A 15,157-nucleotide genomic window follows, 5' to 3' on the forward strand; every position below is an offset into this window, starting at 1 on the left:
ACATGAGCTGGACTATCGTCATTACGATTTCCTCAGCTACATGATGGCTTTACTGGTGTTTGGTACTAAACACCTCGTCTTAATAAACCCACACTGATGCCAGTGTTGGATTTATTAATAAATGTACAGAGGTCACCTTAGAGGTGACCCCTGAAAATCTATCAACTACTCGTGACTTGCCAGCCACCTTTGGTTTCTGATCTACTGAATGAGAGCCTTCTCTCTCCTGTAGGACAGGAACAAAGCCTGCTGTGGGCAGAGGTGTTCAGACATCTTCAAAGCACGATGGACCTTCCAGGGTGAGAAGCTTGAAAGGCCCTGCCACCTTTGATATGCAACCTTGGGCTTCTCCAGATAGTGGAGATGCCCACCCCCCTGTCCTGACACCACTTTTTGGCTGCAAGTGAGGCAGCAAACATTTTATCTAGCTGATGTGTATAGCACAAGCCAGTATGTAAAAAAAAATATGTTGTTCATGATGTACTCATGTGCTTCACAAACGCAACCTTGTCTGTAACAGGGTATCTCTTACACGGTCATTTTACTTGTAATTTACTTGTAATCAGTAACTCTTAAGCATTTTAGTTTCCTTTTTGTCGTTTTCGTTCTCTTCATTGCTGTTGCTTTGGAAAACCCAATAAAAATTATTTGAAAAAAATGAATAAAAGACAGGGGAGCAAATTAGCTAGATTAGGAAGTGTGCCCACATTCAGCAAACACCACCCCTAGGGTGGGCTAGCAGATGTGGACCCCACTTTTAAGAATCCTCCATCTTGTGTTGGAGAGAATTAGCCAATCCCACAGGAAGTGGTCCTATAGAGAGATAGAGAGTGTAGTTGCCTTACAGGAAGACAGCCCTGTGACTTCTACCAGTTACTCCTCTTAACACCCCTAAATTGAGTATTTTGATGGCACCCTTCAGCCCAGAACGCCAGATTCGATGGGCCTAAAGACAACAAGGACAAAGAAGAGCTGCTCAGCACATGAACTGATTGACTACCATGGAGTTTTGGTGCAACCCCTGCCTGCTGCTTCAAGGCTCGATATTTGAGGTGAACTGTCTTGTCCTTCTGATGTGTGGCTTCTTAGAACCCCAAAGGACACCCAGCCATTGCAAACTGCCCAAGAATACCTCGGAGCAGATTAGCTATTCCCCTGCAGACCTTAGGCACCAATATCACAGAGTCTGGTCTACGGACTTGCAGCTCCCTGACCTGACCGGTGCAGCAGCCGACCAAAAAGAGGTATTCATGCTCAGGAAGGTCAGATCTGTCTCCTCACCGAGTGAGGAGGCCCCAGGTTCGAACGCAGTACTAATCCCTGGGGGTACCAGATGCCCAGCAACCAAGACCGACATCGAAGAGTCCAGTCAGGACTTCAACTGCGCCAGAGCTTAGTAGCCGCCACAGAACATCAAGACCCTTGAGAATCACCTCGAGAGTGGCCCAGCAGTCCTGAATTTGGCCCTGGCAGCTGTTTGCCCCTGACCGTGAGGAGCACCTTTACGTAATGGGGCCAACCTGCCTACCTGATCTGCACCCATCCCACCCGGCCTGGGTAACGATGAGCCAGTCAAGCTCCCTTGTTCCTAAGGCCCTTGCGACCTTAGACCCTGTTTTGGAGCTCTCTAACTTGCTCACAAGTTCACTTGTGTGGCCTCTCTTTAGAAGGCCCCCTTTGCCGTAGCACGCCAACTATCAACTCTACAAACTCCATGTCCCGGCAGAATTCGGGATGCACCCGACGTACTGTTGGATAGAACATTCGACCTTGACTACCTGCTACCCTGAACTCAGAAGGTGAACCCTTACAACTGTCTGTGTTGTGTGCTTTACCCTCCTGCATTTTCCTCTTATAGGATTGAATGGTGCATAATTGCGCACAACATTGAACTCTTTGAAAATTCATAAGAAATACAGTATTTCTCTTTGAATGTGGTTCTTGTTTAGAAAATACATATCATTTTTTTTTCTACATTGGTCTTGGATTTATTCTTTGAGTATATATCTTATTTATTACCTCTGTGAGTACAACAAATGCTTAGCACTACCCTCCGATAAGTGTAATTGCTCTCCCACACTATGACAAAAGAGAGTCGTAGTATTATCTACTTTAGCCTCTGTAAACCAATTGGGGGCCCCCTGGACTTACTGCACATTGTATTTTGTTTTAGTACACTATATAGAGAGTCAGCTTCCTACATGAACACTAATATTTTTCCCACGTACAAAGAGCCAGTGAAGACACCTTTCTCTTAACAATACCTTTCACTGATAAACAGCTAGACCTGTTGGTTCTTATTTTAATTTACAGCCTTTGATGCATTGACATCCTTCCTGTTGTCCTATAGAGAGAAAAGGAGCAGTTAGCATAGACAGTGACGCAGACTATGCCACAGGTCACAAAGCAACCTTAATTTAAACTAAATATGTAGAGTGTGTTACTGGGCTACCCAAACAATAGGGAAACTTGACCTGTTTATTCAACCATGTTGCCACAGGGAGATCATCACTGTACTGGCTCATGGTGGGTAAGAAAGCCAGCGGATCAGGGGAATATAGAGATGTCCTCTGCCTCATAAGACTGCAGCTGGAAAATGGGGCACCCTATGTTTCCCGTCAGTGTGTGAGGGCGACCGATGCCATGTTAGGAAGACCGATGCAGTCTGGCAACGGCGGAGCTGGGAAGAATGAACTGGAGCAGCGGAGGCAACCTCAAACTGATGACCCCAAAAGAAGCAAGGGGCTGTGTACTGGCTCGGTTGCGCTATAACGGGTTTGAGTCGTTTACCCCTTCCGGGTCCGGCTCTGAGAAGGTTGTCCCCCTGCGACTGAGAGGTATGGCTGCTGCGGAGCCAGCTTAGAGTGGTGGGCTTGTGGCAGTGGCAGGTGCCTGGCGGCTGTATACTTGCACCCATCTCTCCAGCTCACTGCCCTCTCTTTGGGAGCAGACGCAGGATCTCCGAGATGTCCTGGAACAATGTGCCCCTCGCAGTCTCTCCCGTGACATGAAGACGGAAGCAGGTCCCCAGATCTGTGCCTAAACTGTGTGTCCTCTCCCCGATGACTGCACAACTCTAGGGGCCTAGTGGTGAGAGATGGCGCGCCTGGGAGAGGCTGGAGTGAAGAATCGTTGAAGCAGGTAAGTTTGATGAACAGAGCCGATGCAACATCCTCCCGGGCTTCACAGTCTCTCCGTGACCAGTGGTCCCCATACCCCTGACCAGCTCTACCAAACCAAAAACAACTGGTTGAGGCAGGCTCATCCCCAAGATACCCCGCGATCTACATTTACTAATGAGTGAACTGTGACTCCATTTTGGGGGTCCTCCTGAAAGCAGCACCACACGATCTAACCAATAGACAACAAATGAGGACCTCCGTGGCACACAGAGTGGCTGCCATCTTGGATTGGTCAGACGCTCGACATTTCTGTACTGCAACAAAGTACTAGCTGTACCTTATCACTGAAAGCAGTGAAGCCACTGAGAAGTAACTATTTCTGCCATCTCACCTGAGAGCAGCCTCCATTAGGTGTCACGGAACCACCTGAACTACTGATTAGGAGTTTATATGAGGCTCTTATAACTACAGCCATCTTGGACTGGTCAGATACTAGTCACTGCATCTGACAGAGACATCTAGCTGCAGATTCCTTACCTTTGAATTTCCCAGGCGTCAGAGTGGATCTGAAAGATTTTTGCGCAAGCAGTACCCTTGCGCATCAGTCTGTGGTATCGACCAGCTTCACGCTGCGTCGGCTGCGCCAGAAGTGACGTCTGCGTCATCTATATAGGCGCCAGCCATCTCGCCACACTGATGTCAGTTATTTTCTTTCCACGCCAGTTAGCCCTGACCTGGAGAAAGATCTACCCCTCTGCTACTTTTGGACAATTTTTCTTTTACTTTTGTATAATTCTATTTCGAGGAATTTTTCCTCTTGATTTGTCGAGGAAGAAAGGTTTTAAACATTGTGGCACCTGTCATCGCACCATGCCAATACGGACCCACACCTTAGGTGTCCCGAGTGCGACAACAACTCCAACTTGTGCTTGGACTGTGGACATTACACTGAAGACTTTGAGGGAGCATTCCCTGAAGCTGCTAGCAGACTGGCAGGCGACGCTGCACTGCGGAACTCCTCAGAGGTCTCGGTCCTAATCGAGAAGGAGGTTGCCGAACTGCTCCATGAGCCCCAGTCTTTTCCTGCCCATTCCAGGTCATCATGACTTTCATGGGAAGAAGCATGGGCCCACTCAGAGCCTCCCACCTTTCTGGAAGCTAGAGTGACCCTTGCTCAAGTAAGAGAATTTTTCAAGGCCATGTGCCACGTATTTGAGCAGTCCGACTCCTCTTGGGCCGCTTGAGGGCCCATTGAGGTTGGAGGGGGGCCCATCGTGTTCTGCGCCGCCGACTCCCACCTCTGCTCCTACTGGGCCCCATGGATCTGATGCCAGGCATGCCACAGTGACCTCCCCAGACGCCGACAGCCCCCTTTCCATCTACCAATCCGGCACAAAGCTGTACTGACGTCAGTCGATGCAGATTCCAGCATCATGCGACCTAGGTCAGTGCCTGAGCCCTATTCTAAAGGGAACTCAGGGATGTCAGTGTCTGACTACATCCCCAGATACTGGTATTCTTTCTTCCACTACCATGGATGTGGAGGAGGGAGCATCTCATTCCATTGTTATGAATGGGGCCGGTGAGGTCCAGGATCTCTAGTTGCCTCAGTGGCAGTCAAGGCTAACATCTTGAGAGAAGTGCTGCAATCAGAACCTTCGTCTTCTAACCCCTTGCTTCCTTTTAATGAAGCACTGATGAATTTCCTACTGGAACCTGGTCCTAGCCCAGCTCAGGTGTGACTGTGAACAGGACAATTGGCCACTGCTCCGCACCTGGGGACCCGAAATTCCTCACCCAACCCCTGAGAGCTTGGTGGTTCAAGCCTCTACATCCCATGGCCCATTTCCTGCTGCACCTCTGGGCAGGTAATATAAGAGGCAGGTAAGTTTTGGGAAGATGTTTTTTTACACCAGCCTTGCACTGTGGTCAGTGAACACCACATGTTTATTGGGGTGCTACTTCCACAATCTGTGGGGGCACAGTTGCGCAAGTGCTGCCTCTGGTCCCGGAGGAGGCCTAGGCCGTTCTCTCTCAAGTGGTCAGACGGGAGGGAAGCAGCGAAGTTCACCAGGAGGTGTGGTTTGGAGATGAATCGCTCGCTGGGCTCCTTTCATGACTATGGAAGGGGCTTTCAACTGCACCAACCATATTCCAGCGATCGGCCCATGCAAGCTTCCCAGACTGTTTGGGTTGTGAAGACTCGGTTCATACCAATCCTATGGGCCAGGTAGCCAGAGGTCTGCCACAACCACCAACTGCCCTGCATTTGCAGCTTCTAAGCTGTCCTAATCTTGCCCTACAAGATCATTGGTGTCCAGTTAGTGGCAGAATCAACCATCATCTCCACCACTGGCAGTCCATAACATCGGGCAGGTAGGTCTTACAGCTCATTCGGAGGAGATACTCCCTTCCTATCAAATCCTGCCTATGGACTATAGGTCTATAGCCTATGGACCTTGTTCAGAAGCCTCTAATGCAGATACTTAATTTATCTTTTACCACAGCTATAGTACCATCGGCCTGGAAACAGGTTTTGGTCTCTCCTATCATTAAAAAGTCCACACTTGATCCTTCTCTGCCTGAGAATTTTAGGCCGATCTCTCTGCTTCCATGGGCTGCTAAATTAGCTGAGGCTCATGTGAACAAGATGCTGGCTCGACATATGACCCTTAACAACATCCTGGACCCGTCTCAAAACGGTTTCAGATCCGGGTCATAGTACCGAGTCGGCCTTGTTGGCCTCCACGGAGTATCTAAGAACTACTCTCGACGCCGGTCAGAGTGCAGCGCTTATATTATTAGATCTTAGCGCTGCCTTTGATACGGTGTCTCATGACATCTTGTTGTACCGTCTGGAGGCAATTGGGATCATGGATCAGGCCCTGGATTGGTTCCGTGCATTCTTGACGGATAGATCCTTCCGGGTCTCGGCACCACCTTTTCTGTCTCAAGCTTATTCCATCTGCCAAGGGGTTCCGCAGGGCTCTGCGTTGAGCCCGACGTTGTTCAACCTTTATGTTCAACCTCTCGCGGCTGTGGCAAGAGAGTGGGGCCTAACGTTAGTTTCGTATGCTGATGATACTCAGCTGATTGTCATTTTGGCTGAAGGTCCCTCTGCCGCTGCCACTAGGTTCAGAGATGAGATGACCGCAGTTGCCCAATGGATGGCTGAAAATTGTCTTCAACTGAATGCTACTAAAACCGAGGTGATGCTGGTAGGGAAAAACACCTCCCTTTGGAACGAACACTGGTGGCCAGCTTCCTTAGGCATTATGCCTGCAGCCAAGCGAGTGGTCAAGAACTTGGGAGTGTGGCTGTACGCAGATCTCAATTTTCAGTGCCACACGAAGAAGGTGGCAGCGACATTTGTGGGCTTGTTGAGAGGCCTTCGCCCTATTCTGAAGTTCTTTAGTGCGCCTATTCGGCAGCTTATCATCAAGGCTACAATTCTATCACGCTTGGATTACGCTAGCGCGCTACTTTTGGGCGCAAATAAAGCTGAGATTCTGCGTCTACAGCGAGTTCAGAACTCGGCAGCCCGAGCTCTTGTCGGACTGCCTCGCAGATGTTCTGCTAGAGCCACTATCAAAGCATTGCACTGGCTGCCGATTCAAGCTAGAATCCAGTTTAAGACACTTTGTTTAGCATTTAAAATTTTGAAAGGTACCAGCCCTGAGCTACTCCGTCCACTGTTAACTTCGTATACTCCTCAGCATAACTTGCGCTCCTTGGGTCAACATCTGGTAAATACACCCAAGTTCAGACTTTGCCGTGTTGGAGGTCGTTCCTTTCGACTGTTGGCGGCCAAACTGTGGAACTCTTTGCCTGTATCTATTCGTAGCATCGATGAGCTTCTCCCTTTTCGGAAAGCCATTAAGACCTATCTTTTCCCTTTGATCTAAGGTTTCTCTCTCTCACTTTCTCCTCTTCCGGTACAATGATACGGTCAGCGCCGGGACGCCCCTTAGCTGGGGCAGCTGTGCGCTCAAACAAAACCTTAACCTTAACCTTAACCCTTTACCTCAATCTCCAAACCGGATGAAGAAGGATCATTTGTCCTTTTTCCGAAAGAGAGTCAACAGAGGGTTCTGGTGTCAGAAGTAGACAGTGGTTGCTGTTCCTTCTACTTTATGATTCCACAAAAAGAACAAAGGCCTATTTTAGATTTGAGAACCGTCAAACTCTTCCTCAAGTAGGTTCAAGATGCTCACATTGGCTCATGCTTTGTCTGCCCTGGACCCAGGAGACAGGATGGTAGCATTGGACTTGTAGGATGCCAATTTTTTTTATTCCCGTTCTGCCTGCCTATCTGCGTTACCTGCGACGGACAGTGTGCCTTTAGCACTTTCAGTTCATCGTGCTTCCCTACGGCCTTACCAGCGCCCCTCGGGTGTTCACCAAGGTTATGGCGCTGCTCATCTGCACAGATCAAGGCTGAAGTTCCAGTGGGCACAGCAGCAGGGGAATCTCTCCAACATGTCCCCGATCTTGGAGGGAACTGCAAAGAACCTGCAGTGGTGGCTAACGAACCATGATTGGGTCAGAGAGAGACCCCTCTCCCGTCCCCAACCAGATCTTACAATAGTGACCGATGTGCCACTTCTGGGGTAGGGCGGCCATCTGGGAAAGGTGGAGATCACAGGACTCTGGTCTCCGATGGAATCTGTACTCCACATAGACATGCTGGAACTCCGAGCGATCCGTCTGGCATTTAAGGGCTTTCTACCCTCCAGCAAGGGAAGGCTGGTATGAGCGTTCACAAACATTACCACCCCCTTGTAGTACTGCAACAAACAGGGTGGCGTGGGTCGTCAACTTTGCCCAGAGGCCCTTCATCTCTGGAAATGGCTGGAACAACACGGAATCCCTGGTGGTTTAACACCTGGCATGTTCCCTGAAAGCCAGACCGGACAAACTCAGCTGTCAATGCCTAGCGGTTCACGAATGGTGGCGTAAGGTCTCTTTCAGCAGTGGCGAGAGCCTTGGCTAGATCTGTTCTCACCTGCCAAGAATTCACAATGTTAGCAGTTTTGTGCACTGGAGTTTCCAAGTTTCGTCTCGAGTGGAGCTCAGGCCTCCTTTACGCCTTTCTGCCCATACCACTTCTGCTCAGAGGTCTCTAGAAGATCGGGAACGACGAGGTCCAAGTCATGCTTGTGGCTCCGTAGTCTGGACTGGGCACGGAAAGTCTGGTATCCCGAGCTTCTCAGCGTGAGTCTCGATCCTTCTACGAGGCTGCCCTTTCAGGAGGATCTTCTGACGCGGCAGCAGGGGAGGGTTCTCCACCCAAACCTGTAAACCCTACACCTTTTTGGGAGGAGATTGAGCAACAACAGTTGGACAGGTTTCCACCTTCCTCCTGAAGTCTGCAAGGTTATCATGACAGCCAGGCGTCCCTCCATCAAGATGGTGTACGCCTGCCAGTGGAAGAAAATTGTATTATACAGTACAAAAAAGTCTATTGATCCTCTTTCTGCCTCCCTTTCTGATCATCTTTTTAGTCTTACCCGTGGCCCGCATGGTTCTGCTATGGGCACTCAAAAGGGGTTACCTTTCTGCTCTGTCTGCCTTTTTGCAGCTGCCTCACCAATCCTCCTCATTTAAGTCCACTATTGTGAATCGGTTTCTCAAAGGTCTTGTAAATATGTTGCCACTCTCTCCTTTAATTATACCTCAGTGGTACCTTCCTTATGTTCTCACTTTCTCAATGTGTGCTCCTTTCAAGCCTCTTCATAATTGTCCACTCTGGCTGCTAATCATCAGGACTGCTTTTCTAGTGGCAATAACATCTGCTCGAAAGGTGAGTGAGCTGCAGGCTCTATCATCCAAGACTCCATTCTTGTCTATTTTTCCAGACAAAATAGTGCTTCGCACTATGGCCTCTTTCTTGCTGAAAGAGATAACACCAGTCCATGTGGGCCGATATATCACTTGCTCACTTTCTGCGCTCCTCTACATCCCGCAAAAAAGGAGTCACTCTCCCCCTTAGACCCAAAAAGAGCATTGCTATCCTACCTTGACTGCACATGAGAGGTCTAGGTGGACAACCTACTCTTCATGGGGTATAGTATGTTGGGGCAAAGAAGGGTTGGGCAGTACAGAAACCGTTTCACGCTGGATCGTTCTCTGTATTAAAATCTGCTACGCACTGGCCAGGAAGCAGCCCCCTGAGAGCTTACAGGCTCATTTCACCAGGGCTAATGCTGCGACCACTGCGTTGGCACGTGTAGTCCCAATCCTGGACATCTTCCAGACAGCAATGTGGTAATCCCTGCACACATTTACCTAACGCTACTGCCTGTGCAGTCAGGTCCACAGAGCATGGTATTGCTTGGGTATCTATTCAAAGGTAAGGAATCTGTGGCTAGATGTCTCTATCAGATTAACAAGTTACTTACCTTTGGTAGCGCATTAACTGGTAGAGACAAGATCTAGCTGCAGATTCTTTACCGACCCACCCATCATCCCTGCTCTTCGGACAAGTTTCTAGGGTTAGGGCTGATCCGGTACAGAGACATAGTTTGGACACACCAATGTCAGTGACCTTCGTAGGTTCTCGCTCCTGGTGTGGAAAGTTGTGAAGAGTAACTGACATCAGCGTGCCAAGATGTCGCCTATATAGGAGACACAAATGTCACTTCCAGCGCCAACAACACTGTGTGGAAAATCTGCCAGATCCAGTCTGATGCCTAAGAAATTCAAAGGTATGGATTCTGCGGCTAGAACTTGTCTCTACCAGAAACTGTTTTACCGAAGGTATATAACTTGTTCTTCACTGCGCAGGCAGCTTCTCTGCAACTTAAAACCAAATGTCCATAAACACAGACAATGGACAATAATTTTGCCCACACTTGCCATTTTCCAACATAAGAAGGTCTGAATAAAGAAATATCCCCATTAACATGGAGCTATAGAATTCTAGTAAAGGGTTACTCTGACCCTGGCAACCAATCCCAGTTGACTCCAAGACTTCAATCCATAGACTTACCTCACAAAGATCTGAGGTACCTGGGGAGACTTCATATCTAGCCAAGATTACATAGAGACTGCACACCCAGGACACACAGACATTCCTATCCTGGGGCAGAACTAGGAATGTCTCAAACAACTTGAGCCTATGTGGCACACGCCCAAAAAAGATGACCAGCAACTTGAGTCTAAAAATGTGTGTTACCACTGTACTCCCCACCCCAATGCAACTCTATAACGTTAAACCCTCAGTTCGAACTTTCTCTCTATCATTTCCCCCTGAACCTCTCAGCAGATGCAACCAAAAACTCACACTTGCTTTTAATAGTGCCTAAAATTGCACTTGCCTAGTTGCACAGATAGATTTGCACAAACGGTCGGTTAAGGATATACTCACCGCTTTTCTAGACTGCCTGCCCCGGTCCCCCCCGGCTGTGTGCCGTTTGTGTGGAGGGCGGAGCAGAACAGGTAATTTTCGGTCGAGGCGCAGAGGCGCCATTTCCGCCTCCACTCCTCCTCTCTATTTGAACACATGTGCCCCCCGACCGTGCAGCGGATGCGTGCAAATGGCGCGCCGGCGCGCCGAAGGTGCACCAACGGCAAGCCCGTCTGCGCCCTGACTGGGCCAGGGGCCACAAACCCTGGTCCTGCGGAGCCTCTGATACGGATAAATTACACCAAAGAGGAGCTATTAAAGTTGAACCAACTGAGTAATGCTAACTGCAGGCATACATTGCGGCTCGACGCTGGGGAACCGCATGCAGACACTGCAAAACCACATTCAGCTGTCAAGCACACCCCACGGGCAAACCAAAAATACATCTGGCGCTACTAAACTGTAGATCCATGGCCAAACATAAATATGAAATACATGACCTATTAGAGGAGAGCGAACTAGAAGCCTTGTTTCTGACCGAAACATGGCTTAATGACACCTCAATACCTGATGTGATAGATGCCATCCCGAACGGCTACGGCCTAGTCAGACAAGACTGGATAGACCAAAGAGGAGGGGGAATTGCCATAATCCATAAGGATAAGATAAGATGTGAGGTCCAACAAAGTGACTTAGAGAGCTGTAAGGCTCTCTTCTTCACGCTAGCAATAACAGAGGACAACACCATTACAGGGTTCCTTATCTACCGCCCACTGGGGCAAGAAAATACATTTGTGACTAGTTTGGGGGATAAGGTTGTCCACCCAGCACTGAGATATAATACATTTATTGTATTGGGAGACCTAAACATACATTTTGACGAGGCGAATAATAAAGAAGGAAACAATATCCGCAATGACTTTCTGGCATTAAACCTTACACAGAAAGTAGAATCACCAACTCATCAAGGGGGGCACATTTTAGATCCGCTATTTACCAATTGCCCGGATATTGAAGTGGGAACACCACAGCCAATCCTGTGGTTTGACCACTACCTAGTCCCTTTCACTCTACCTTCTCAGAAAATGAAGGCACAGGAATGCACCAAACCAATCACCGCCAGAAAATGGGCTAAATTCAACTCTACCTCTTTTTCACACACACTTATGAAACAGAAACCCATACTGGACCAGGATATTAACATAGCTAATAACCAGATAGAGGTCTGGATTACAGAGGCCCTTGATGAAGTGGCACCTTGGAGCACAAGAATTCCTAAAAGACCTAAAACAACAGCCCCTTGGTATAATGATGAACTAAGAAAGGCTAGAAAAAATCTAAAAAGGCAGAACAAACCTGGAGGAAAGACTACTGTAAAAAATCCAAGGAAGTGTACAAAAAAGAACTTATTAAGAAAGTCAGATGTGAATTCTACACACACAAAATAGACACTGCCAATAACTCACACAAAGAGCTGTTCTCTATCTTAAAATCCCTTAAAACTGAAAAAGAAAGAACAGCTGATATTACTGACCCCAAAAAAAGCTGTAACGAGATAGCTGAATTCTTTTCTAGTAAAGTAACAAAAATATACTAGTCCTTTCCGGCAGAGGCACGGCTAGGGACTACCAAACATGAGGACGAACCTGTAACATTAGTTAAAACCCCTTTAGAGAGCTTTGAAATACCAGAAAGCACGGAATTAGGAGCCATTATAAAAGGAATAAAATCTGGCTCACCAAGAGACCCAGCATGACCTGAAAAAAAGGGATGGAAATTATCCAACCTTACATCAAGGAACTCAATACACACTCCTTCAAAACGGGCGTAGTCCCTTGGGAAATGGAAGCAAGCCAATGTTAAGCCACTGAAGAAAAAACCAACCCTTGACTATACCAGGCTGGACAATTTGCGCCCGATTTCACTCTCCCTTTTGTGGCAAAAATTGCCAAACAAAATTACTAACAAACAACTTGTTGATCACATAAATACTAATGATCTATTACGCCCATCACAGTCAGGCTTCAGAATGGCACACTCAACAGAATCAGCTCTACTAATGGCAACAGAGGCTCTTAGACAACACGTAGACGAAGGTCAAACAGCTGCGCTGATCCTACTAGACCTCAGCGCGGCTTTTGACACCGTCTCACACCCAAAACTACTTCAGAGACTGGAATCTTGCGGCATTAGAAACACAGCTCTGAAATGGCTGATCTCATTCCTGGACGAACGAAGCTTCCAAGTGACCCAAAAAACGCACATGTCCGAGAGCTATCCTCTGCCCCAGGGAGTCCCACAGGAACCAATCCTGAGCCCTACACTCTTCAATCTGTATATGGGGCCACTGGCCAAATGCCTGGAGAAGCATGAGGTGTCAATAGTATCCTATGCGGATGACACGCAACTAATTGTAAAGTTATCCCAAACCAAAAGTCAGGCGGCCGCCCGCTTTGGTGACTGTCTTAAGGAAGTAGCTGACGTCAAACCACTGCCTCCGACTAAACGGTGATAAAACTGAGGTGTTAGTGGTGGGAAAGACACCTACCATTTGGTCATCTGCTGGTGGCCGGAAGTACTAGGACAAGTTCCCCTCCCCAAGACGGAGGTAAAAAAACCTGGGCATATGGTTAGATCACAAACTATCCTTCGATAACCAAATACAGAAGGTAACCGGGAAATGCTACGGCATTATCAAAAACCCTTAGGAAAGTCATAAAGCTACTTCCAGCCAAAGCAAGAAAGTCCATAGTCCATGCAGTCATTACATCTCAATTGGACTATGGAAATGTACTGTACCTAGGGGCCTCAAAAAAAGGCCTAGCCAAACTACAGCGTGTGCAAAATGCTGCAGCACGTTTGGTTCTCAGTCTCCCTAGGAGAACAAACACTAGAAAGACCTTGGATATCCTACACTGGCTTCCAGTGGAAAAAAGAGCCAAGTTCAAGGCAATGTGCTACTGCCACCGCATCCTCTCACAGAAAGGTCCAAAATACCTGCAACCTCTTCTGACAAAATACGTCCCCGGACGTTACCTTAGGTCCGCGGTTTTAGCATTGGTAAAAAGACCTAGAATCTTCAAAGCCCGCACAGGAGCCCGCTCTTTCAGATACCTGGCAGCCAAAAATTGGAATACACTTCCAATCGCTTTAAGGCTGGAACCCAACGAGAAAGTATTCCGTAAACAGCTAAAGACCTGGCTATTCTCCAATACTGAGGGTAAAATATAAAACGTACTCAGCAACCATAGTCTCTCTTCTGACCATGTCTCAGCGCTGGGACACACCATTGGTGTAACCATGCGCTCTACAAATTAATAAATATAATATATTATACTGCTCAAGTAACACCCCGAAACACTAATAGCTGATGTTTACTACAATACCTCTAAAAGGAAAGAACAAAATGATCCCATCTTCTACACAACCCACCCTGCACAATCACAAACGAACCTAGCCAACTACTTATGAATAACTAAAACTTCCAATAGCTCATAAGGCCGTGTCGGAGGGATGGTCGGAAGCAGAAGCGAGGAGGCCGTATGGGGTTAATATTGAAGTTATTTATTGTAAGGAGACATACGGTTAACACCAACGGTCAACAGAAATGAGATGCAGGAGGGTCTGTAAATGTTCTTTCACGGGTGTTTCTTTTCTCTTCCGGTATGGAGGGCGTCTTTTAACAGGTCTTCATCCCACGTTGTGCAACCTATGACGGGTTTCAGGTGGTCGGCTTCTTGAAACCTATTAGGGGTTTCAAAAGGGAAGTGGGTGGACCCGGACCTGGATGTACCTCTGAATAGAGAAAAGTGGCGTCAGTGTCTAACCTGTACTAAGGAGGGTTACCGTCACTAGACCCAAGTGAGGTAGGAGGCAGTAGGGTGGTATGTTAAGGAAAAATAAGGCACGAGTTATATGGCGTCTTCTTTAGAGTCTTTTCCCTAGAGGAAGGCAGTAAGGTAGAAGGAGGCAGCAAGGTATTTATTTCAAAGGTTTTATATAGCACTACTGGACCCAAGAGTATCAGAGCGCTTTACAAGGATGGTGAACATAATAAGATAAAATTAACAATTGAGCGAAAAAGAGTTACAGTATGATAATGCATTCAACAGGGCTAAGAGGGCAAAAAAACGGAGAGATAAAATTAAGTGGAAAATGAATAATTAAAAGTTAGGAGAGAGGGGGGTGAAGAGAGGGGGAGTGAGAGAATGAAGGGATTGAGAGGGGGTGGGAAGAGGAGTGGACAAGGGAAGAGAAAGGAGTGAACATGGTCAGAGTCTGTAACATTAGATATCCCAATACTTTTTGAGAAGAAGTGCTTTGAGTTCCTTTTTGAAGAGAGGGTAAGAGGGGTTGCAGCGAAGATCCTTAGAGAGAGAGTTCCAAATTGTAGGAGCGTTACCAGAGAACGCTCGGGATTGGGTCTTTTGACATTTGAGTCTGGGTGTAGATGTAACAGGAGCATGCAGATCCCGCCCCTCTCAACTCGAGAAAAGTCCCCCCCCTTCCCTAGACCCCTGCCCGCCACGTACCGCACTAGCCACAACTCTCCTGAATCATGGCGGCTTGCTCGTCCTCCGGGCTCCACCACTCTTCACTCCAGCTTTCTTAGTCTTCTCCGTGTTCTCCGGTCCCAGCGTCAGCGTTTCCTCCCGGCAACTCCAGGTTCGCGCAGCGATCTCCTTCC

General features: G+C 47.9%; 1 protein-coding gene across 7 annotated transcripts in view; it reads left to right on the forward strand.

The window, feature by feature from the left end:
- The window catches only part of LOC147717179 (signal transducer and activator of transcription 5B), a 1,664,723-nt gene that overhangs the window by 1,091,969 nt on the left and 557,597 nt on the right, over positions 1–15,157 (forward strand). The window lies entirely within an intron of this gene.

Source organism: Lissotriton vulgaris, chromosome 5 (assembly GCF_964263255.1).
Source record: "Lissotriton vulgaris chromosome 5, aLisVul1.2, whole genome shotgun sequence".
NCBI lineage: Eukaryota > Metazoa > Chordata > Amphibia > Caudata > Salamandridae > Lissotriton > Lissotriton vulgaris.